The 24,441-nt window shown below is 40.7% G+C and overlaps 1 long non-coding RNA gene across 1 annotated transcript; it reads left to right on the top strand.

Moving 5' to 3' along the window:
* The first annotated feature begins 21 nt into the window (after positions 1–21).
* On the top strand, positions 22–24,441 carry LOC141410353 (uncharacterized). Its single transcript, XR_012435192.1, has 2 exons — positions 22–144; positions 23,980–24,441. It is a non-coding gene; the product is annotated as an uncharacterized lncRNA (long non-coding RNA).

Genomic DNA, 24,441 nt, shown 5'->3' with positions numbered 1-24,441 from the left:
GCGCTGACAGTTATCTCCTGCGGGAGGAGCCCGCAGCCCCACGGCGGCGGCGGCGGCGCGGGAGGAGCGCGGCGGCCCCGGCGGCGGCCATTGGCCCGGCGGCCGCCCGCCCCGGGCTCACGTAACCCCGGCTGGAGGCGGGAGGTGGGTGGTGGGAGGTGGGAGGCGGGAGGCGCGGCCCGGAGCGGGCAGGCGGCCCAGTACTCCGGGCACGCGGGGGACGCGGACGGGGGCAGGCGCGGCACTTAAAGGGGCCTGAGGGGCGGGAGCGGCAGCCAGGGCGCAGCTCTGCCAGTGGCGTGGGGTTCCCACGGAGCCTGAGTTCTTTCGCACAGCGAGCATGCAGCTAGGCCGATCTTTGTTCTTTAGAGACAAAGCCCCTGAACTTGGGTCCTCGCTTTGTTCAGGTACAAGAAGAGCCCGTTCGCAGAAGGCGTGTGCTAGGGGAGAGGGCTTGGTGCGTGCGGTGACCGCTTCAGTGGGCTGTGATCTGAATCACATAGCACTCAAGGTTTTGTCAGGTTTTCTCTATATCCAGATTCGATTCCTCCAGGCTTTCACAAAATTTAAAGTGTTTATCCAAATCATTTGTTCTGTTTGACGTCTTGGGCCACCATACCATGGTTATATAAGAAGTTGCATTTGAAATGTTAAGCCCCCCCTTTAAAACACACACACACACACACACACACACACACACACACACACACACACACGGAACTCACTACATAGATTTAGAAACAAGATATTTTATAACAAGGCATTGTTTTTCCTAATACATATTTAACAATCAATCAAGGTATATCAGCGGCAGACGTTTGGTTTGAGGAAGGGAGGAGTTCGTGTGTTTGAGTCCACTTTTCTGCCCTGTCCCACCCCAGTCCCCTTTGGAATTTAATCCTTGGTGGTGCAGGGCTGTAAACAGCCAGTGTAGGACACGTTACCAGACTCAAAGCAACTTCTTAATCTATGTTTTAGACTGTTGGGCTTCACGAATTTTTCTGATGATGGGAAATAGAGATAAAGTTAGTAAGATCGCAACCATGCCTCTTCTAGCTTCCGCATGAGTAGTGAACAGTGATTCACCTGGGCTCTCTTACACTTGTTGAGAGTAGGACTCTTGGAGACTCAAAAAGGGAAATATATTTCCAAAAACGTAAGTAATCAAAATAACCTATTCTGGGCCGATTTTACTTTGCATTTTCTTTTTTTAATTGTGTTAGTTTCTGGACTTGGTTGGGAACTAGCTGTGAATAATGTGCTGAAATTTCACAAAGGTAAGAGAAAGGTGGTAGAAATGGAAACTTAGTCATTTGTTTCCTTCAGACTTTTACTGTTAAAATGGTGGATTAAGTGTTTATCCTGATGAGCAATCATCCTTTTGCACAATTGAGTGTACACAGAACCCTAATTTGCAACTTTGCTGTTTCTGTTTACTGAAGGCCTTTACCTCATAGGGCTGCCAATGTTGGTCAGGATGCTATACAGAAGGTATTGGCTTTATACGTTGTGACTTTCAGACACAGTCCCAGGTCATACTATGGCCAGCAACACACCACCTTTTCTTACTCCATCCTTGGTCAGAAAATGCCCTTTATTCTCCAGATTAAAATCTGCATGTTCCTCATGAGCCTAGCAGCTTTTGTAACTGCATATGGAAGAGGAATTTGACATATTGTGCCTCGTTCCTCACTTCCTAGGATTCTTTTGGTTCCAACCCAGTCCAAATAGACAAGATCATCCAAAAGAGGCAATTAAAAAATCATAACCTGCTCCAGCCATCATCTTCAATTTTGGTTTTGACTGGGCAACTATAAAGGAAGAGTGTGTATTTAAAACTATTAAAGCCAGGACTTCAGTTAAAGGAGACAAAAGGAACCAAAATGCTTCCCCTCTCCCCTCTTTCTCCCTTCGCTTCTTCTCAGCATCGCATTCTTCCTCATCCTGGTTCTGGTCACACCTTCTGCTTTGGATTTTTAAAGTATACAAAAATCCTAGCCAAAAAAGTTCTGGGAGACAGTTCTAGCCAGCTCTCCCAGTCTTCTTGTTTTTTATTTTCACTTTATTTTATTTTTTCTTGGCTATTCAAAGTCGCTACAAAAACCCAATCTTTTGCCCATCATCCATTGGTCACTGCCTGGTCCCGGAGGCTTGTCATAATCTCAGTCTCCAGAACGGGTCACGTGGTCCATCGCCCAGTTCCATACATCTCCTTTATTCACCTCTTCCCACTCACCCTATCTTGGAAAATATACCAGCTGGCTGTTCCTGTATGCAGCTGTCAAGAGGAGCAGGGAATAAGACAATATCCTGAATGCTTGGAGATGACAGAACAACACTAAAATGGGAAAGGGGAAGTTGTAAAGGGCTGACTGACTTAGTCCAGTCCATTCTGAGTCCTGGTGACAGTTCTCAATTCGTGGGTATTATGTAAGTCATTTTAGTTCTGCTTCTGCAATTATACTGGCATTGATACTGTTTGTAGCCTGTGTAATACCTGTTACCCTTATTCCTAGCAGGAGGCAAGAGAGAAGGGAGCTGTAGGAAAAGGAGTAATTCTGGAAAGTTTCCTCACTCTTAATAGAAAGAGAGAGAGAGAGGAGGGTTTTTTTCTTCCTTTGGATGTTATATGTCTAGGTCTAATGCCATCTTGCTACAAGACTAAAGATGAAACCAGAACTGGAGGTGGCAAAGAGACATAGAAGCAAGCTGGGTCCTTGATGGCATTATTGAGCCACAGTCCCTCTACCCTAACCTGACACTCTCCATTAGGTGAGATAATATTTCTATTTTCTTATAGACCAGTCTATAAGAGGCTAAGGCAGGTTCTTGTTTTCTGTCTTCTTTATTGCTTGTTATGTGAGACAAATAATGCCAATCTGTTTATCTGTCAATATGCCAGAGAAAATACTCGTCACCAATGGTCCTGGTTCTGTTTTTTCATACCGTTAAGTCATTTTGCAAATCATTTACAAAACTAAGATTAAAGGAGTAGTGAAAAATAATTCCTTAAAAAATTTTTAATTTAAATATAGCAAACCCATTTTTTATTCTATCTTTTCCTGCATTTGAAGGATTATTTACCCTAAGTGGACAGTGTTCTTTGAACGTAACTGACGACTTATCAATTAGCATATGTGAACCAGAACACAATCATCTTATAACTATTGATTCCAGGCTTCAAATACAGTTTTTTTTTTTTTTTTTTGAGACAGAGTCTCAACCTGTCACCCAGGCTGGAGTACAGTGGCACAATCTCGGCTCACTGTAACCTCCGCCTCCTGGGTGCAAGCAATTCTCATGCCTAACCATCCAGGACTACAGGCACCCACCACCACGACCGGCTAATTTTTTGTATTTTTATTAGAGACAGAGTTTCGCCATGTTGGCCAGGCTGGTCTTGAACTCCTGACCTCAAGTGATCCACCTGCCTCAGCCTCCCAAAGTGCTGAGATTACAGGTGTGAGCCACCACACCCGGCCTCAAATACATCTCTAATGATTCTAACTGATCATTACCTTTGTGCTGCTTGCACTTGAATAAACAAAAAGCAGTGCTTTTGAAAACTTTGATGGCTCATCATTTTGTTGAAGAGACAGTAGTTATTTTCTTTGTTTCTTAGCTGCAAAATATTTTCATTTTTAGATTTATAAACACCAATTAGAATTAGCAATCCAGTGAATTTTTTCATCTCTTCCTTACAGATTTCCTTCCCTTCACCTTTGTATATATACATCTGCCTTTATCATTTGTTATCTTATAAACTATATGAAATATACTGGATGCACATCATGAAAGATGACAGTATATCACACTTTTTTAGGATGGCTCAGGTTCTTGTTGCAAAATATTGAATAAGGAAGTAATTCCTATTAAATGTCAAAGTGGATGAGAATACCCTATTTCCTTTTTATCCTTAGGTATATGTTGTTGAACTGTCAGTTATTGAGTTTGAGAAAATGTATCTAGGATATCATCATCTAAAGACTCATAGTCTGAGATTTCACTTACATGTTTCAGGCCAGGCACAATGGCTCACACTGATAAATCCCAGCACTTTGGGAGGCCTAGGTGGAGGATTGCTTGAGCTCAGGAGTTCAAGACCAGTCTGGGCAACAGCATGAGACCCTCTCTCCACAAAAAGTAAAAAAAAATAGCCGGGCATGGTGGTATATACCCATAGTCCTACCTACTCAAGAGGCTGAGACAGGAGAATCACTTGAGCCCAGGAGTTCAAGGAAGCAGTGAGCTATGATCATACCACCGTACTCCAGTCTGGGCAACAGAGCAAGGTCCTGTCTCTAAAATAAAATAAATAAAATTTCACCATCATCTTTATAGAGTCCTCTGTTTTTTTGCATTAGACATCTGCTTTTTCTAATTATTAGAAATATTTTTCTTTATCAATTTTCTTCTATTTGCCATTATGGGAAAAAATGAAAAATTCTGAATATTTATCAATGAAAACTTTAAAAAAAACAACAACAAATACTATAAAAATAATGTCTCCAGATTTTTTTTCTGCCCTCTTAAAAGATGATACAGTGTTTGGGGCATTACAATAAGATAACAGAAGAATCATCTAATAGCGATTTATTTCACTTTTGTTCCCAGTGTTTCTGTTATAGCACCCACCTTACTATTTATGTCTTGTCTTATACAGTTGGAAATTGCTGAAAAATGTTGAAATAATCCCTAGGATAGTGATATAGCAAAATTTCTGGAGCTAGAGGAAATCAGAATCACCAAGATCCTGTTAAGTTATGAAAGGGTCCAGTGGAACCTATGTGGGACTTGCAAGATAGAGTTTTATTATATGTTTTAAAATGGAAATTTACATATTTGGAAAAAGTAAGAGACTAAGAAAGAATGAAAATAATGAAATAGACATCCTTATAAGCAATTAGAACCAGCCAGGCACAGTGGCTCACACCTGTAATCCCAGCACTCTAGGAGGCCGATGCAGGAGGATTCCTTGAGCCCAGGAGTTAAAGACCAGCCTGGGCAGCATAGTGAGACTGTGTCTCTACAAAAAGTTAAAAAGAAATTAGGCATGGTGGCATGCACCTGTAGTCCCAGCTACTCGGGAAGCTAAAGTGGGAGAATCACTTAAGCCTGGGAAGTTGAGGCTGCAGTGAGCCTTGATCATGCCACTGCACTCCAGTCTAGGTGACAAAGGGAGACCCTGCTTTAAAACAAGCAACAACAACAAATAAAAGCAGAAGCTCTCAGGGAAGAAAACCTCAAAATCTAACATTGAATCTAATGAATCCCATAAATTGATTATTTCGGTATTTGCAGCAGAACTCCATCCACCTGACAATCTTAGAGTGGCAATCAGTGACTCCATGGTGCTGAAATCAAGGGACATTTTTCTCTTCTCTGAAATCAATTCAACTGACCATTTCTCCTTTTGGAAACTTTCATCTTTCAGTATTGCAGACCTCTTCTAGTTTTAACTAAACTTGTAGGCTACTCATTCTCCACTAGTGGGTCTTCTTTTCCCATCCTTTATTTATTTAGAGACAGTATATCGCTTTGTTGCCCAGGCTGGAGTGCAGTGGCACACTCACTCACTACTGCCTCGACCTACTGAGTTCAAGCAGTCCTCCTGCCTCAGCCTCCTGAGTAGCTGGGACCACCGGCACTCACCACCACACCCAGCTAATTTTTTTCAGGTCTTTTTTTAGAGATGGTATCTCACTATGTAGCCCAGGCTGGTCTAGAACTGCTGGGCTCAAGCGATCCTCCTGCCTCAGCCTCCTAAAGTGCTGGGATATTGCAGGCATGAACCACTCTCTTATCCTTTAAAGTATGAAATTCCTTGGGCTTCTCTTCTCTCACTTCTATTCTTCTCATTTGTATTCTTTAGCTCACTAGATAAACTCATCCATCCCTGCGACTTTAAATGCCGTTTATCTGTCGATGACACCTAATTTTTAACCTTCGATCCTGACCTCTCTTCAGAACTTTACAACCAGCTACCTACTTGATATCTCCACTGGGATGTCTTAAAAGCATCACACACTGAACTCTTGATCTTTGCTTGTTCCAAATCCTGCTTCCTTTGCCATCTTCCCTATCCCAGTAAATGGCACCTTCCTTCTACACATTTGTTTAAACTGAAACTTAGGAAGCATCCTTAACCCTTCTATTTCTCTCATCATCCAAAATATTTCTCATCCATTTATCTCTCTATTCATTGCCACCACCCTAGTCCAAGCCCCGTTTATCTCTTGGACTTTGGCAGTAGTAATTGGTTACCTTCTTGCCCAACTCCTATCTACTCTAGTGTAGCTGCTGTAGGGATAACTTATAAATGTAACTTTTTATCATATCCCTTCTTCGATTAAAAATTTTTAGTGGTTTCTCATCACGCTTGGTAAATTCCAAAATTTGTAGCATTGCCAAGAGAGGTTTAGGTCCCCGCCTCCCTCTCCAAATTCATCTCATATCACGCACCCCTGACCTCACCCTTGCTGTCTTCCAGCCACATTGGTGTGCTTTCATTTCTTCAACCAAGCCTTCTCTGTCAGGAATGCTCCCACCCACCCCCATCCCACAGTTCTGCCTGGTTAACTCCTATCTTTTTTTTTTTTTTTTTTTTTTGAGACAGGGTCTCACTCTGTCACCCAGACTGGAGGGCAGTAGCGTGATCTTGGCCTACTGCAACCTCTGCTTCCTGGGCTCAGGCGATCCTCCTACCTCAGCCTCCTGAGTAGCTAGGACTACAGGCACACACTATCACACCTGGTAGTGATGGGGTTTTTCCTTGTTGCTCAGGCTGGTCTCAAACTCCTGAGCTCAAGCAATCCACTGGCCTCAGACTCCCAAAGTGCTGGGATTACTGGTGTGTGCCACTGCACCCAGCACTCCCATTTATCTTTCAGGTCTCAACTTAATGTCACTTATTCACATGTTGACTGGCTGATTCCCTCAATCTATGTTCTTAATTAAAGGCCTCCACCATGCCCCCAGTGTTTCTGTTATAGCACCCTTTTCTATTTCTTTAAAGCACTTACCATAATTTGTAATTAACCAATAAATAAATTTATAACACCTTTGTCCCACACTAAACATATATTCCTTTAGGTCAGGGACTATGTCTGACTTGCTGACTAACACGCCTGGCACATGGTATCTCCTCAGATACCATTGTTGACTGAATGAATGAATGAGTCAATAAATGAATGGAGTTTGCAATCCCTACACCATGGTAAGCTCTAGACCCTCACAAAAGGATTTGCCATGGAAATTGCTAGATGAGGAAGACTTTCTTAACTTTTTCCATTTATTTATTTTGGGAGGAAGAAGAGATCATTGCTGTTCAGTTGTAAGTCGCCATTAAGAAACTGATTGTATAGGGGACTTAGACTTTTGTTTTTGATTACCTGGCTTAACCCCAAAGCCCTTTTGCTTCAGCATCACCAAATTGGGTCTCCTACCCCGAATGTGAATTTTGCCTTTCTGAATCACCTAACATGTAATACTATCTGCTTCCTCTCTTTTCCCTCTTATACCAAATCCCCTTCCTGAGACAAAGCAGACTGTATCAGTTATTGCCTTTTACTTCAAGTAATAGAAGCTCCAGCCCAAATTGGCTTAAACAATAAAAGGATATTCTACCTCATAAAATACTAGGTCTAAAGGTAGTACAGGGGCCAGTCATGGCATACTAGAGCCACACCTGCTTCTCTGGGATTCCCTTGGCTCCGTTCTCCTCTGTGTGTTAAATTCTTTCTCGGGCTGGCACCAAGATGGCCTCACACTTCTGGAGACTATGTGTAGGTGCAACTATATCCAGCAGGAGATGGGGCTGGTTTCTCCCTGTGTGTTTCATTTTCTCAGAAGCTCTGCAGCATCTAATCACTGGCAAGGGGGATGTGGTGTTATTATGATTGTCTTGGACTAATGAGACTATTCTCTGAGTCACCTGGTGGAGTGATACCAGAACAAAACCAAGTCTCTCAAAAAGAGAAGGGGGAGTGGGGAAAATGACTGTTGGCCAAACATCCACGAGAATTGGCTGCATATAAATTAGTTTATAAGTTACAAATCAGACAGCTGTATTTTTCCTAAGTATTATTCAGGAACCTACTACATGATGACCACAGATCTTTCTTCAGGGATGAAATGGGGGATTTTTGGATTTTTGCATCTCTAACTCCATGCATAGATTCTGTGAGATATTAGGCACAGAATACATTTTTTTTTTTTAGTTTTTGAGATGGAGTCTCACTCTGTCACCCAGGCTGGAGTACAGTGGCGTGATCTTGGCTCACTGCAACCTCTGCCTCCTGGGTTCAAGCAGTTCTCCTGCCTCACTCAGCCTCTTGAGTAGCTGGGATTACAGGTGTGTGCTACCATGCTGAGCTAATTTTTGTATCTTTAGTAGAGACGGGGTTTCTCCATTATGGCCAGGCTGGTCTCGAACTCCTGACCTCAGGTGATCCGCCCACCTTGACCTCCCAACGTGCTGGGATTACAGGCATAAGCCACCGCACCCGGCCCTGAATACATTTTTTAAAACAAATGTAAAAATGTTCATATGATTCCATGCCTTCTCAGTTTAAAAAAATTGCTCCCAAGACACTTTCTTCTCCCAACCCAAACTTTTTTAAAAAAAAAATAGCTTTTCAGGTTATGATTCAGAAGATATTTAGCTGCCAGGTGCAGTGGCTCACGCCTGTAATCCCATAATCCCAGTACTTTGGGAGGCCAAGGCAGGCGGATCACTTGAGACCAGGAGTTCGAGACCAGCCTGGGCAACATGGCAAAACTCTGCCGCTATGAAAAAAATACAAAAAGTAGCCAGACGTGGTGGAGTGGATCAATTGAGCCTAGGAGGTTGAGGTTGCAATGAGCTGAGATTGCGCCACTACACTTCAGCCTGGGTAACAGTGACAACCTGTCTTAAAAAAAAAAAAAAAGCGAGAAAATATTTACCTATTTCTTAATGCTTCTGTGGTATTTAACTTTGGCTTAGGCACTCAATAAAAGCTTGTTCAATTAATGTATATGTTTCAGACTCTGGACTTTATTTTACCTCGAGAGGTGAGGTGTTGAGAGAGGTACAGAAATTCTCCCGTACATGCAGTCATGCGCACTGCATAAAATTTAGAAAATGCAGAAAAGTACAAAGATGAATATAATAAGGTATCTATTCCACAACCTGGATAGATAAAATAGGTACAGTTAACATACTTAGGACCTTTCTTTCTTCCTTCTTTTTCTTTCTTGTTATTTATTTATTTAGCAGGGATTTTTATTTTGGGATCTGATGAGACTCCTTAGGTCAGTAGTTCAACAAATATCATTTTTGCTGCTTCTAAATATTTAATTCTTTCTAAATTCATCTAGTTCATGACATAATTAGTCAGTAGTCAGCCAGTATTCCAGCACCCACTGTATTCTAGCTAGTGACCCTCAAGCATGTGTGGCACAAGAGTTACTTAGGAATTCCATTTACAGATTGTAATTTCACCACAAGCATTCCCTTTCCCACCTCTCACTTCTTCAAAGCCCAATAAAATGACAGTAGAGGAATAAAAACACATTAATCTACAATAATAAAGACAAAGAGAAGGGAGAGACAATTAGAATTAGAGATTTCAACAAGTATTTGGACAAAGACACATGTTTGGAAGATGGAAAGTGGGTGAAGGAGTAGTAATTAACTTAGCAGAGAGGAAGAGGTCAAAACTTAAGTGTAAAGATAGGGGCCAGTTCCCCTCAGAGATCCCTTAAAGTGTCAACATTTGGGATATAGGAAGTGTCACTAAAGGATAGATCAGGTGTGTAGGCTCAAAATATGAGAGATGTTTGAAAGTCTACATGTAAAGTAAATAGACCCCAGGTTTTGTTTTTTGTTTTGTTTTGTTTTCTAGAATGGAGTTTTGCTCTGTTGCCCAGACTGGAATACATTGGTGCCATCTTGGCTCACTGCAACCTCTGCCTCCTGGGTTCAAGCGATTCTCCTGCCTCAGCCTCCCAATTAACTGGGACTACAGGTGTACACCACCACACCCAACTAATTTGTGTATTTTTAGTAGAGGTAGGGTTTCACCAGTTGGCCAGGCTGGTCTCGAACTCCGACCTCAGGTAATCGACCTGCCTCGGCCTTCCAAAATGCTGGAATTACAGGCATGAGCCACCACGCCTGGCTGACCCCAGGTTCCTTTCCGCATCTACCCTGCACGGATGGACGACTGTCCCTCAGTGGACCAAAAGAGGAGAATCAAGTGAATGCTCAGCTCCTGGAGAAGTGGAATGGTGGCAGAGAAAAGCTCTCCAGACATTTACAGCTGGGAAAGTTCAGTGAAGAGATGGTTCACTGCTGGAGCATCTATTTGTGAACTTCATAAATCAGTACTCCATACAGAGACTTCAAATCAAGTGTTTGGGGTGTCATTCTTAAATATGAAGGGTAATCCAAGAATCACTAGACATTTGATGAATACCTCCAAAATGGTAAGGAAAATACATACTCAGAACTAAGAGGGACCGGGAGGAGTGGAGACAGTGCAAGGAGAAGGCAACTTCCAAAAAAAAAAAAGATAATAGGCCAGGCATGGTGGCTCACACCTGTAATCTCAGCACTTTGGGAAGCTGAGGTGGGTGGATCACTTGAGGCCAGGAGTTCAAAACCAGCCTGGTCAACATGGTGAAGCCCCATCTCTACGAAAGATACAAAAGTTAGCCAGGAGTGGTGGCGTGTGCCTGTAATCCTAGCTACTCGGGAGGCTGAGGCACAAGAATTGCTTGAACCCAGGAGGTGGAGGTTGCAGTGAGCTGAGATCACACCACTGCACTGCAGCCTGGGCAACAAAGCAAAACTCCATCTCAAAAAACAAAAACAAAAACAAAAAAACCTACAATTGATTAATGTAAAAGAGACAAAAAGATATGTCTATAAAACAAATTGGAAGCCATGAAAAAGGAAAGCAAGAAAGAGCTCTGAAAATTAAATATACAGTGATGTGAATAAAATAGGAGTTTCAGAAAGATCAGAGAAAACAGACGGGGAACAAATCATCAAAGAAATAATAGAAGAAAATTTCCCAGAACTGAAGGATAGAGGTCCTCATATTGATAGGGCCCACCCAGAATAACGTAAAAACAAAACAATTTCAGGACACATCATCATCAAATTTCAGAACATCTTGGATGAGGAAAATAATTCTAGAATCTTTCAGAGAGACAAAGCTGATCATAAAAAAAAAAAATGGAACAGGACTCAGAAAAGTGTTAGAGTTATCACCAGCCACCCTTGATGATTGAAGATAATGGAGTACAACCTAAAAAATTCAGAGGGAAAACTTTTTAGCATAGAATCCTTTATCAAAGTAAACTATCAATCAAGTCATAGAGAATACCCACATGTTCAGATGTATGAGGTCTTAAACATTACACCATCTGCATCCTTTCTTACGAAGCTGTGGTTAGCAAAATAGGGAAGTAAAACAAGAAAATAGAGATACAGGAGAGAAGATGCAATAAGGAAAAGCAACAAGAAAATTTCTAAGGTTGTAGGAAGGGATGTCCCAGGATCTCTAAAACACAATCAGGCCAGGGCTGGGTGTGGTGGCTCACACCTGTAATCCCTGCACTTTGGGAGCCTGGGGCGGGTGGATGACTTGAGGTCAGGAATTTGAGACCCGCCTGGCCAACATGGTGAAACCCCATCTCTACTAAAAATACAACAATTAGCCAGAGAATCGCTTGAACCTGGGAGGCAGAGGTTGCAATGAGTCGAGATTGCACCACTGCACTCCAGCCTGGGTAACAGAGCGAGACTCCACCTCAAAGAAAAACAAAACAAAACAACCAGGTCAGAGAGGAGAGGGAAAGAAGAGGGCACCAGAAGTAGCTCAGAAAAATGGAACTTAGATGTTTGGGCATAAAAAATATCATTGTTGGCTGGGTGTGATGGCTCACGCCTGTAATCCCAGCACTTTGGGAGGCTGACCTCACTTGAGGTCAGGAGTTCAAGACCAGCCTGGCCAACATGGTGGAACCCTGTCTCTACTAAAAATAAAAAAATTAGCTGGGTGATCTGGTGCATGCCTGTAGTCCCAGCTACTCTGAAGGCTGAGACAGGAGAACTGCTTGAACTTGGGAGGCGAGGTTGCAGTGAGCCGAGATAGTGCTACTGCACTCCAGCCTGGGCAGCAGAGTGAGACTCTGTCTCAAAAAAAAAAAAAAAAGTCATTGATAAGCATATGCAAAGACGCTGGAACACTGGGGAAAAAATTACCTATAGGTAAATGGAAAACCAAACGAAGCAATGGGGCAGTTACTAAGTTCAGAAAAAAATGAAAGCTATCCAGGAAAAGAGGCTGTAATGCATTATCTGGCTCTGAGCAATATATTGTCTTAATAATTAATGTTGACTATTGATTTAACAAAAAGTTATATACAACTATACTGGGACATGGGGGAAGGAAAGTAAAGTTAGTATAGGGTAGCAAGATCCTAGTGTTTATTCACCATGGTGGGAAGTCAATGGACAAGGACTAAAATTGGCTAGTCAAGACATAGTGACATGAGCATATAAATTTTTAAAGATATAGGGTAAAATATCAGTGAAATTAGCTAGAAAAGTTGAGGGTGGTAACCTGTAGGGCTGGGACTGGGTGTGGGAAAGAGTGCAATAGGAGACTTTTGGTTTTTTGCTTTGTTTTTGAGACAGGGTCTTGCTCTGTCTCTTAGGATGGAGTGCAATGGCTCAATCATGCCTCACTGCAGCCTCCATCTCCTGGGCTCAAGCGATCCTCTCACCTCAGCCTTCCAAGTAGCTGGAACCACAGGCATGCACCAGCACACACTGCTAATTTTTAAAATTTTTTGGTAAAAACAGGGCCTCACTATATTGCCCGAGCTGTTCTCAAATTCCTGGTTCAAGCAATCCTCCCACCTCAGGATTACAGGCATGAGCCACCGCACCCAGCCTGACTCTTGTTGGCTTTTTTTTAAAAATTTCAATCTTTTTAGTACTATTTGACTTTCAAACTGTTACACATGAATATGCTATTTGTGCATTCTTCTTTGATTAAAAAAATACAGTCTATCTTAAAATAATCTCATCTGTGAACACTGTTAAAAATCTTCTTTCTGGGCCAATCTGGTAAATCTGTAGTGGTGCTCAGGAATCTGAACTTTTAACTAGAAGTTCAAGAAATTTGGAAGCAGATGGTCTATGGATGATACTTTGAGAAATAGCACTTAGATCCCTCAAATTGTGCACAAAGTATTGTAGGAATGTGCAGCTTTTTGAAGAGAGCTCATAATTTTTCAGATTCTCTTGTGTTGCCTCAAACCTAAACAAGTTTAAAAATTACTGTTTTCTGACTCCTGCTCGCCTGCCTTTATCCAAGAATAATTGAGATTCCATTAATTATTTAAGATCAAAAGCAGAGCTAATTATTGTCAAATGAGTTAAACACTTTATAAAATTCATCAAATGATACAGACTAGAAAGCACTGGCTAAATTTTCAGTCCATTGCTTAGTATATACCTATGATGAAAACCAGTGCATTACTACTTGGAATGTGTTGACTAGAAATCTAGAGGCTTGAAAAAGTATGAATCCATTGTTACCTACCATGATGTTGACCAACCCTGTAGCTAAATTATATTCGGCTGAAAAAAAAAATGTTCATATGTGGTTATTCAACAATATTTTAAATGGTTATAACTGCCACTTACAAGTACTATAGTCCAACTAGAAAAGTTTAATGCAGGTATTTTGCCAATTGCATACATTTAGACAACATTTTAGTAATTTTATTGTGCAAGTCAGTCTCTTCCAAACTTTTTCAACACTTAAAAAAGAAAATTTAGCTGGGTGCAGTGGCTCGTGCCTGTAATCCCAAAACTTTGGGAGGCTGAGGCGGGCAGATTACCTGAGGTCAGGAGTTCGAGACCAACCAACATGAAAAAACCCCGTCTCTACTAAAAATACAAATTAGCCGGGTGTGGTGGTGCATGCCTGTAATCCCAGCTACTCAGGAGGCTGAGGCAGGAGAATCGCTTGAACCCAGGAAGCGGAGGTTGCAAAAAAAAGAAAAAATAGCCACCAGGTCTTGCCACGTTGCCCAGGCTTGTCTCAAATCCCTGGGCTAAGCAACCCTCCTGCCTCAGCTTCCCAAGTAGCTGAGAGTACAGGCATGTTCCAGTATGCCCAGCTTTTTTCAACATTTAAAAATTTGCTTTTGTCTTTATAAAACATTATAGGAGTTCTTAAGATGTAATTTGTATACATACCAAAATGTAATTTTATTTTTGGCATGAAATCCAAAACCGAAGGGATTAAATTTTGATTCATTTTTTATAAACCCTTATACATTAAGAAATTAGAGAAATTAAGTTTTATTTTTGTGGAAATAAAAAGTATAAAACATTTTTAAAAGAAGACGCATCACATAGAAAAGTACAAACCAGCAAGTGACAAGTTAATATTTGTTGAATGAACAGTAACGTATAGCATGACCATTATTAGTTTTTAAGCTGATTATGTAGTAATTCACATATCAGAGGTGCCTCATTCATATGTCATCTCTGACATTCTTAGGTGTGGCATACCATTTCTTAAAAGTAATAGCAATCCCATGCACAGCACTTACTATATCTCAGGCCTTGTTCTAAGCATTTTCCTTGTGTGTATCTCATATTTCCTTTAACCCTGGCAACAATCCTTTGAGGGAAGTAGTAGTAGTATTCCCACTTTTTTTTTTTTTTTTTTTTTTTTTTTTTTTTTTTTTTTTAAGAGAGAGAGTCTTGCTCTGTCACCCAGGCTGGAGTGCAGTGGTACAATCATAGTTCATTGCAGCCTTGAGCTCCTGGGTTCATGTGATTCTACCACCTTAGCCTCCCAAGTAGCTGGGATGACAGGCGTACACCATCACACGTAACTTTAAAAAACAATTTTTTTAGAGACGAGGTCTCAGTATGTCACCCAGGCTGGTCTCAAACTCCTGGGCTCAAGCAATCCTCCTGCCTCAGCCTCCCAAAGTGCTGGGATTACAGACATGAGCCACTGTGCCCAGCCTCAAATTTGTAATTCTTAAACATAAACAAAATTGCATTGTTCTCAATGACAGATGGAGCTAAATTTAATTTATTCACTCTTTCACTCTTATGAATGAAGATTACACTGCAAGAATGAGACAGGTTCAATGTTGATTTATATTTTTTAATTTTTTAATAGTTGTAAATGCTAAGAAACCTTATTCACATAAATAAGTAGGTGAAAATAGAAGGAGTTTATAATAGCATGTAATTATAATATTTCTTCCAAAATATATTTTTAAAAATCACCATATTCTCCCCATTTACTCTGATGTGATTATTATGCATTGCATACTATATAAAAGTATCTCAGTCAGGTGGGGTGGCTCACGCCTGTAATCCCAGCACGTTGGCAGGCTGAGGCAGGTGGATCACCTGAGGTCAGGAGTTCAAGACCAGCCTGGCCAACATGGTGAAACCCCCTCTCTACTACAAACACAAAAATTAGCTGGGCATGGTATCAGACACCTGTAATGGTGTCAGACAGCTATTCGGGAGGCTGAGGCAGGAGAATCTCTTGAACCCGGGAGGTGGAGGTTGCAGTAAGCCAAGATCACGCCATTGCACTCCAGCCTGAGTGTCAAGAGTAAAACTCTATCTCAAAAAAAAAAAAAGTATCTCATATACCCCATAAATATATACACCTATGTATCCACAAAAATTAAAAATTGAAAACTGAAAAAAATCACCATGTTCTATCATCAAAAATTAGATTGGTGTCCAGCACATGAAAACTTATTAAAAGTTAACATTAACTTCCAATTGTTTTTAAACAGACTTTCTATTATTTTTCCAGTCCTTATAGGATTGTAATCCTTATAGGATTACAAGGTATTTTGACATCTGTGAGGGCAAAATTTTCACTTACTCTTTGTCATATTTTCCTGTTTTTCTAATTTAAATTTTTATTTTTAATAGACAATAATTGTATATATTCGTGAGGTACTATGTGGTGTTTTGATATTTGTATACATTATGGAATGATTATGTCAAGCTTATCTATCACCTCATATACTTTTTTGCAGTGATAGCATTTAAAATATATATATTTTTGCAATTTTGAAATATACATTATTACTAGCAATGGTCACTGTGCTGTGCAATACATCTCGAAAACTTATTCCTCCTAAATAAAACTTTGTACCCTTTGGTCAACATCTCCCTGTCCCCATCCGACATTCTACCCCCAATCCCTGGTAACTGTACTCTCTGCTTCTATGAGCTCCACTTTTTTAGATTCTACATAAAAGTGAGATCACATGGTATTTGTGTCTTTGTGCCTGGCTTATTTCACTTGCATAATGTCCTCCATCCAGGTGTATCTGTGTTTCAAATGACAGAATTTCTTTCCTTTTTTAAGGCTGAATAGTATTCCATTGTGTATATATACCACATTTTCTTTATCCATTCCCGTTGATGGACACTTAGGTTGATTCCTATCTTGGCTATTGTGAATAGTGCTGCAATGAACATGGGCATGAGGACATCTTTTCAAAATACTGATGTCAGTTCTTTTGAATATACACCTGAAAGTGGGATTGCTGGCTTTTCTCTTTCAAAACAAATTTTTTGGACTCATAGATATCTTTCCTAGTAGATTTTATGATTGACTTGTCAAGTTTTAAAAATTTGAGTAGCAGTATTTATTAAAATAAATTAAATTTTAGGTTAATTTCAGCATATTTGATATCATTCCATACTGCTTCTTCTCACCCAGGAACCCAATAAGTCTCTCCATTTTACAAGCCTTTTCTCATGTTCCACAATAATGTTTTATAGTTTTCTTTTCATGGATTTCACATATTTCTTTTTGAATTTACAATCACATGTATTTTAGTTACTTTAAATGTATTTTTTATTTCTCCTCCCTCTCTCTCTTGCTTTCTTCCTTTTTTCTTTTCTCTTTCTTTCTGTCTTGTCATCCCAAATAGACCGTAAACTCTTGTAGGATTGGGAATGGATTGCCCTTATAACTTCGTAAGTGCCTAGGATAAAGCCATGCTAGACTGGTTGCTAAGGAAAGAAATACTTGTTGAATAAATAAATAAATGAAAGGTTTGATTCACAAACTAGAAATGCAACGAGAAGAATCTGGGGGGTTTGCCAGGAAAAGCCTCAAAAGAATTATAATCCCTCACAAATGGATAATAAATTGCGGCTTGGTTATTCCATAGACCAGACCTAAAGAGAAAAAAATGACTTGGCTGTTGGACAAATTCTCCCAACGTGGATTCGCTCAGACAAGATCCAGAGGAGATAAATATATGCTTCTGATTTCTTCAGACTTTGAGAAAAAACGCCAACTTTTTCTACCTGTGAGGCCCTTTGAAACACTATTTCTATTGAATAATACAAGGATAAATGCCTCCTGAATGTTACAGATTTAAATTGCCTTTTAAACAAGAAATGTGGGCTGGGCGCGGTGGCTTATACCTGTAATCCCAGCATTAGTAGAGATGGGGTTTCACTGTATTGGCCAGACTGATCTTGAACTCCCAACCTCAGGTGATCCACTCGCCTTGGCCTCCCAAAGTGCTGGAATTACAGGCGTGAGCCACCGCGCCCGGCCCATGTTTCTTATTTAAAAGGCAATTTCAATCTGTAACATTCAGGAGGCATACATCCTTTTTAAAAGAAAATTTTTGTTTATCCTTGTATTATTCAATGGAAATAGTGTTTCAAAGGGTCTCACAGGTACAAAAAGTTGGCATTTTTTTCTCAAAGAAATCAGAAGCATATATTTATCTCCTCTGGATCTTCTCTGAGCGAATCCACATCTACATGATGTTGGTCCTGGAGATGGGATAAAGGTTCCTTTTGTACCTCATTTTCACTTTCAAACCACTCCTAAATCTCCCTAAAAATCTCCAGCTTTGAATCTCATGGCATCAGTTTATACCACCTACTATCCCTCATAGTCACTTGCCGTCATTTCTCAGATGTTAGCAGCTTAGTGTGGGCTCACTTTCTCCAACAGTACACATAGCATAATTCTAAGTAATTTTAATATCCAGAAGGGTCAGCCTTCATGTCTTAGCCTCACTTCTTTCACCTCCCTTCTTCCTGTGATTGGGCCTTTCACCCTGTATCAGCCACTCACAGTGAGATCAGACCCTAGACTTTAACATACTCAGTAACAGTAACTCCATATTTCCCATGTCCAGCATTCTCCATGTCTCATACCCCTACCCCAGCCATTCTTTCACTCCATTGAAGTCTACCATCCCTAACTCTACTGCCTTTACTCTATGCCTCCTTATTTCCAGATTCTCTCATTTCTTGTTGCTTAGCATACATCCGTTGGTCAACTGTAATCACTCCCTGGCAGACGGTTATAGTTGTCCACAAAAATCCGTCCTCTCCTTTCTCAAAAGTGACAGAATTGTAGCTAAGCACATAGTTAATCGTACATATGACATTTCCTGATATTTAAGTGTAGCCATCAGACTAAAATTTTGCCAGTGGAATATAAACCGAAGTACTATGTGGCACCTGCAGGCTAGGCCCTTAAAGCAAGGGCTTCCTCTTCAAGCTTTTCTTCCGCCTCCTGGTAACTGGTAAAAGATGTGTCTGCCAATCAGTTTCTATGATTCAAATGAGGAAAATGCACTAGGATGTGGAAGAGAAACAAGATGGAAAGATGGATCCCCAGTCCCTAAGTGATTCTTTGAAGATGAGACCCAGTGACCTGAAATGGTCACTTCTGACTATTGCTTGAAGTAGAAATAAATATCTGACTTAAGTCACAGAATTAATGTTGGGTTGCTTTGTTACAGCAATCTAGCTGTGTTCTAAATGACACAACTCTCAACTTATTTGGCGCTCTCTCACTTGCTAATACTAGCATGGAAAAACCACAACCCTGGTTAAAACTCTCTCTCTTCCTCTCCTGCATTCATCCATGGAGTCTGGCCAGAGAAAACTCTTGATGATTAGATTCTTGGCCACCAAATTCCAGTATGATTTTAATGCTGCCTAGCAATCATACCATATCTTTCCAGTACCTTCACTTCCCACCCACCTAGACAAATGATTTTTGCCCTTTCTCAGACCTCCAACACTTTGTCTCCCAACCTCACTCTTCACGGATAACCAGCATCTGTTTCATGAAGGGAACTGAGGCTTCAGAAGAGAATTTCAACCACCTCTTATTTCCCTACCCTCTCACATCTGTGCCCATGTTTTCGTCCATTTTGTGCTGCTGTAAAAAAATACCCGAGACTGGGTAATTTATGAAGAAGAGAAATTAATTTTCTCGCAGTCTGGAGACTGAGAAGTTTAAGGCACCAACAGTTTTGGTTTTCTGGTGAGAGCTGTTCTCTGCTTCCAAGATGGTGCATCATCCGAGCAGATGCAGGCTGTGTTCTCACATGGTGGAAGGCAGAGGGGCAAGTGAGCTGAATGCCGAATGAAGCCTCGTTTATAAAGGGCTTTAACCCACTCATGAGAGAGGAGCCCTTGTGGCCTAATCATCTGTTAAGGCCCCAGCTCTGAGTACTGTCACACTGACAACACCTGAATTTCAGAGGGGACACATTCAACCCATAGCAGCCAATATTCTGTCTTCCCTTGCCTCCTGTTATTGTGGATATAATGTTCTGTACTCCTATTTATGACCAACACGTCCACATTTGCACCAGCTCTCATCCCTTCTTGGCTATTCAAAGACATTCCTCCAAAGAGTCTCCTTTCTCCCCCACATCATCACATTAAACCGGGTGTGGTGGCTCATGACTGTAATTCCAGCAACTTGGGAGGCTGAGGTGGAAGGATGGCTTGAGCCCAGGAATTTGAGATCACCCTGGGCAACATAGCAAGACCTCCATCTCTAAAAATAAAAAGAACTATTTTAAAAATGTTTAGCCTGGCATGGTGGCTCACACCTGTAACCTCAGCACTTTGAACGGCTGAAGTGGGTAGATGGCTTGAGCCGAGGAGTTTGAGACCGGCCTGGGCAACATGGTGAGACTCCGTCTCTACAAAAAAAAGTTTTAAATTAGCTGGGTGTGGTGGTGCACATTTGTAGTCCCGGCTATTCGAGATGCTGAGGTGGGACGATTGCTTGAGCCCAGCAGGTTGAGGCTGCAGTGAGTCATGGTCACGCCACTGCACTCCAGCCTGGGCAACTGAGTAAGACCCTGTCTCAAAAAAACAAAATTTTTTTTTCAAGTATACACAAAAGTAGACAGGATAATGAACCTTGTATATCATTACCCAGTTTCAACTATTAGAAACATTTTACCAATCTTATGTCATTTACTCTTCTTCCCTGCATTTTCTAAAGTTTTTTTCTTATTTTGAAAACCTTGCCTTTGTCTGTTTTCTGAAGTATTTTAAAGCAAATCCCAGACATCATATTATGTTGCCTATAAATACTCCAATACACATTTCTAACATAATGACTTTTAAAAATGTCAGTCACAACAGCAATTATCATATCTAACAAGTTTAAATATACAACTAGGTATTAAATTTCCCAGATTGTTTCAAAAACCTTTTTTTTAATGTGGATTTGTTCAAATCAGCCTTTGAACACATTATATTTGGCTGGCATGTTTTTTAAGTCTTTTGTCATCTCTAACAGTATTCCCCCCCCTCCATGTTTTCATGCCATTTATTTGACTTATTTTTAAAAAACAGATCATTGTTTCCTGTAGAAGTTCCCACATTCTGGATTTGGCTCTTGCATCCTCATCGTTTTGTTTAACATGTTCATCTTTCTTCCATATTTCCTGTGTATTGGTAGTTATATCTAGACACTTGATTCCCTTCTCTCTTGAATTCATCCCAGTCATGCTTTCACCATGCTGGGGCTCAGAACAGGATACCCCAAAGTATGGCACTTTGCCATGCTATGTATTTTGAATGAAAAGGGATTTGAAGGCCTCAGAAGCAAGGTCTCTCTGATGTTCTTCTATTCTCCTGTCTCTCACCCCATTTTCTCCCCAAAAGCCAATCATGGAAACCAGAATTCTCTTCCCCAAGGTGGTTCACAGAAATGAGAATTCCTGTCCCCAAAAGCAAGCCATAAAACCTAGAAAGATCACTCTCTCCCTTCTTCCTTCTCTCTTCTCCCTGGAGACCCTCACTCCAGAGGGGTCATGCCCCACACCAGAGAGGAAGAAACGTTACACAGAGAGGCCAAGAAGAATCTGGACAGGCCTTGCTGGACATCCCCTCTTAGCCTGTTACTATTAGAGCACACACTTTTTGCCTAATCACATGTCTACATGGCTGTCCATTCTTTGTTGAATCTATGCATAAAAAGTTCTCCCACGACTTTAGGGCTTCATTTCTGAAGGCTCTTGCGTCATGTCAAACTTAGATTATATGAATCTGTTGCTTTTCTCCTGTTAACCTGTTTCGTTATAGGAATGTCAGCTGTGACCCTTACGATGGGGAGGAAAGGTACCACCTTCCTCTTCCTGCAACCACAATTGTTGCTCTAAAGCTATGTGTGTCTTCAAGTTTGTTAGTGACCCGCGTTGCTAAATCTAATGGTCTCAACCCTCATCTTCCTCGATCCATCAGCAGTATTTGACACTATCAATCACTTTCTCCTCATTAGTGGGTTTCATTATTAGGCTTACAGGACACCACACTTTTTGTTGTTTTACTTTTACCTCATTTTTTGCTCCCTGTCAGTCTCTTTTCCTGCTGGCTCCTCTTTATGATTCCTACCTCTAAATGGTGGCATGCTCTTAGATTAGTTCTTACTCTCTTTTCCTCTGCATCTGCATTGACTCCATGGTGACCTCATCTAGTTCTCAGGCTTTAATAACTGTTTTTACATGCTGAACTCTGGTTTTGGGGTTGTTGTTGTTGTTGTTTTGAGACAGTGTCTCATTCTGTCGCTCAGGCTGGAGTGCAGTGGCGTGATCATGGGGCTCACTGCAGCTTCGACTTCCTAGGCTCAGATGATCCTCCCCCTTCAGCCTCCCGAGTAGCTGGGACCACAGGCTAGTGCAACCACACCTGGCTAATTTTTGTATTTTTTGTAAAGATGGGGTTTTGTCATGTTGCCCAGGTTGGTCTCTAACTCCTGGGCTCAAGTAATCGGCCCACCTTAGCCTCCCAAAGTTCTGGGTTTACAGGCGTGAGCCACCATGCCTGACCCCTGTACGGGCTGACTTCTTAATTTGTAGCTTCAGCCTGGATCTCACCCAAGAAATCAGAATTCATATAACCAAACTGTGTCTTTGATATATCCATTCGAATGTCTAAAAAGTGTCTCAGGTTGATCACATTAATCATTTAACACATGACTTCCTTCCAAATCTGCTTCTCTTGTAGTTTGCTTCATTTCAGTTGATGGCAACTCTGCCTTTCCAGTTTTTCAGGCCAAAAATCTTACAGTCATTCTAGACTTTTTTTTTCTCTCTACCCGTATCCAATCTGTTGGCAAATTCAGGTGACTCTACTTTCAAAATATACCCCAAATCTGGTCATTTCTCACCACCTCTACTACCATCATCTTGATTCGGTCCACTGCCACCTCTTACCTCATATCGTGGCCTCCTAACTGTTCTCTCCTCTGTTCTTATCACAGCAGTAAAGTGGTTTTTTAGAAATGTAAGTTACATGAGGACACTCCTCTGCTCAAAATGCCCCAATGATTTTCTATCTGCTTAGAGTAAAAGCCGATAGACCCTCCACGTCCTGCCCTACTAATATTTCCCTGACACATCTCCCAATATTCTCCTTCTTCACTTATACCACTCCAGCCACTCTTGTTTCTAGCATATGCCTCACACTGTTCTCAACTTGGGCCTTAGTATTTGGTGTTCTGCCTGGGCTGTTCTTCCCTGAACCTTTCTCACCTCCTTCAGGTTTTGTCCTTTCCCAACCACCCTCTTCAAAACTACATTCCCCTAAAAGTACAAGTGAGGAATCAATAGGCATAGCATTTGTGTTTCTTTTTGACTTTTATTATTACTTTCTCAATCTTCCCATTCTTTGCCAGCATTTGTGTTTTGATAAATATTGCCAGATTACCATCACCAATAATGTATAAGCATGTAAGTTTCCCCCATAGATTGACCAACTGAGGCTACTAACTGTTGAATTTTTGACAATCACCGTATAGTTTTAATTGGCATTCCTTATGAGAGCCATTTTAATTGGCATTCCTTGAGAGCCATTTTTATTTCCATGTCTGAAAACTGTAAGCTCATATCCTAGGCTCACTTTTCTAAGGATATTGGTGTTTCTCTTATTTGTAGAAGCTGTTTGTACATTAAGGAAATGAGTACTTTGTCTACGATATGAGTTGGAATAAAATTTTCCTAGTTTGTCATTTGTCTTTGACTTTATTTATGGTGGGTTTTTCTACGCAGAATTTTTTTTAATTGGAAGTCTAATTTATTCATATTTTCTTTTATGTGTTCTAAGTATTATATTTTAAAAGTCCTCTCCCACCTGAGATAAATATACATATTTTTTCATCAAACTTTTGAACATATTTATATTTTTTTATCTATCTGGAATTCGTTTTGGGACAAGATGTGAAGTATACTTCTAACTTTAATTTTTTTTCCAATATGGCCACCCATTTGTCTCCATACCATTTATTGGATACTCCACTGTTTTCTCCATGACATGAAATGCAGAATGAAAGGCAGAATTTAATGGTTGTGAACTGAAGTTGAGGTACCAGCATTTTCTCTTTGTGAAACCTGTTCTGGCAGAGCCCTTCTGCATGCCACTGAGAGCGGCAAACAAGTCAAACCTGTAAAGTGCTGAAAGCCCACACCCAGAAAGTGCATGGATAATGTCTCCAAATTGTAGCTTGAGATGTTGTGAGCACATGATTCTGATATAATTAGTTCTCCACCCTACGCACATTCTCTCCAATATTGTTAAAGGGTGGCAAAGAATAGTCACATAGTTTTTGGTTGTTTGTTTTGCAGACTGATTCCATCTCCATTCGATGAAGACCACACCTTAATACTTGCAAATCATCTTGAACTATGGATAACAAAGGTGCTACTGCAATCCTCACGTTATCTTTTAGATTTTCAGACTTTTGTGATTTCAGCATTCTAGGCTTAATAAAGTTTTATTTAAATTGTATAAATGTATCCATCTGTGCTTAACTAACTGAAACAGAGCCACTGGATGTAGAGAATGAGGGCTGAAGCTTTGGGGGATGGGATACAACTTTCAAATTGGTGATATCATATGAGACCATTATAGGTAGTTTACCTGGCATCTGTCTACTAGGCTGCTTTTTAAACTAGGACACACATCTATTGTTTAGTGATAATTATACTGATAAGGACACGAAGAGACTGTAAAATCCTGCTGAACTATCTGAAATACTTTTGTATCATTAAAAGTAATTATGAGAAATACATTTTACATTTTAAGGC

Source organism: Macaca fascicularis, chromosome 5 (assembly GCF_037993035.2).
Source record: "Macaca fascicularis isolate 582-1 chromosome 5, T2T-MFA8v1.1".
Lineage (NCBI taxonomy): Eukaryota > Metazoa > Chordata > Mammalia > Primates > Cercopithecidae > Macaca > Macaca fascicularis.
Note: the sequence above shows the minus strand (reverse complement) of the source record. Positions and strands in the feature narration are given on the sequence as shown.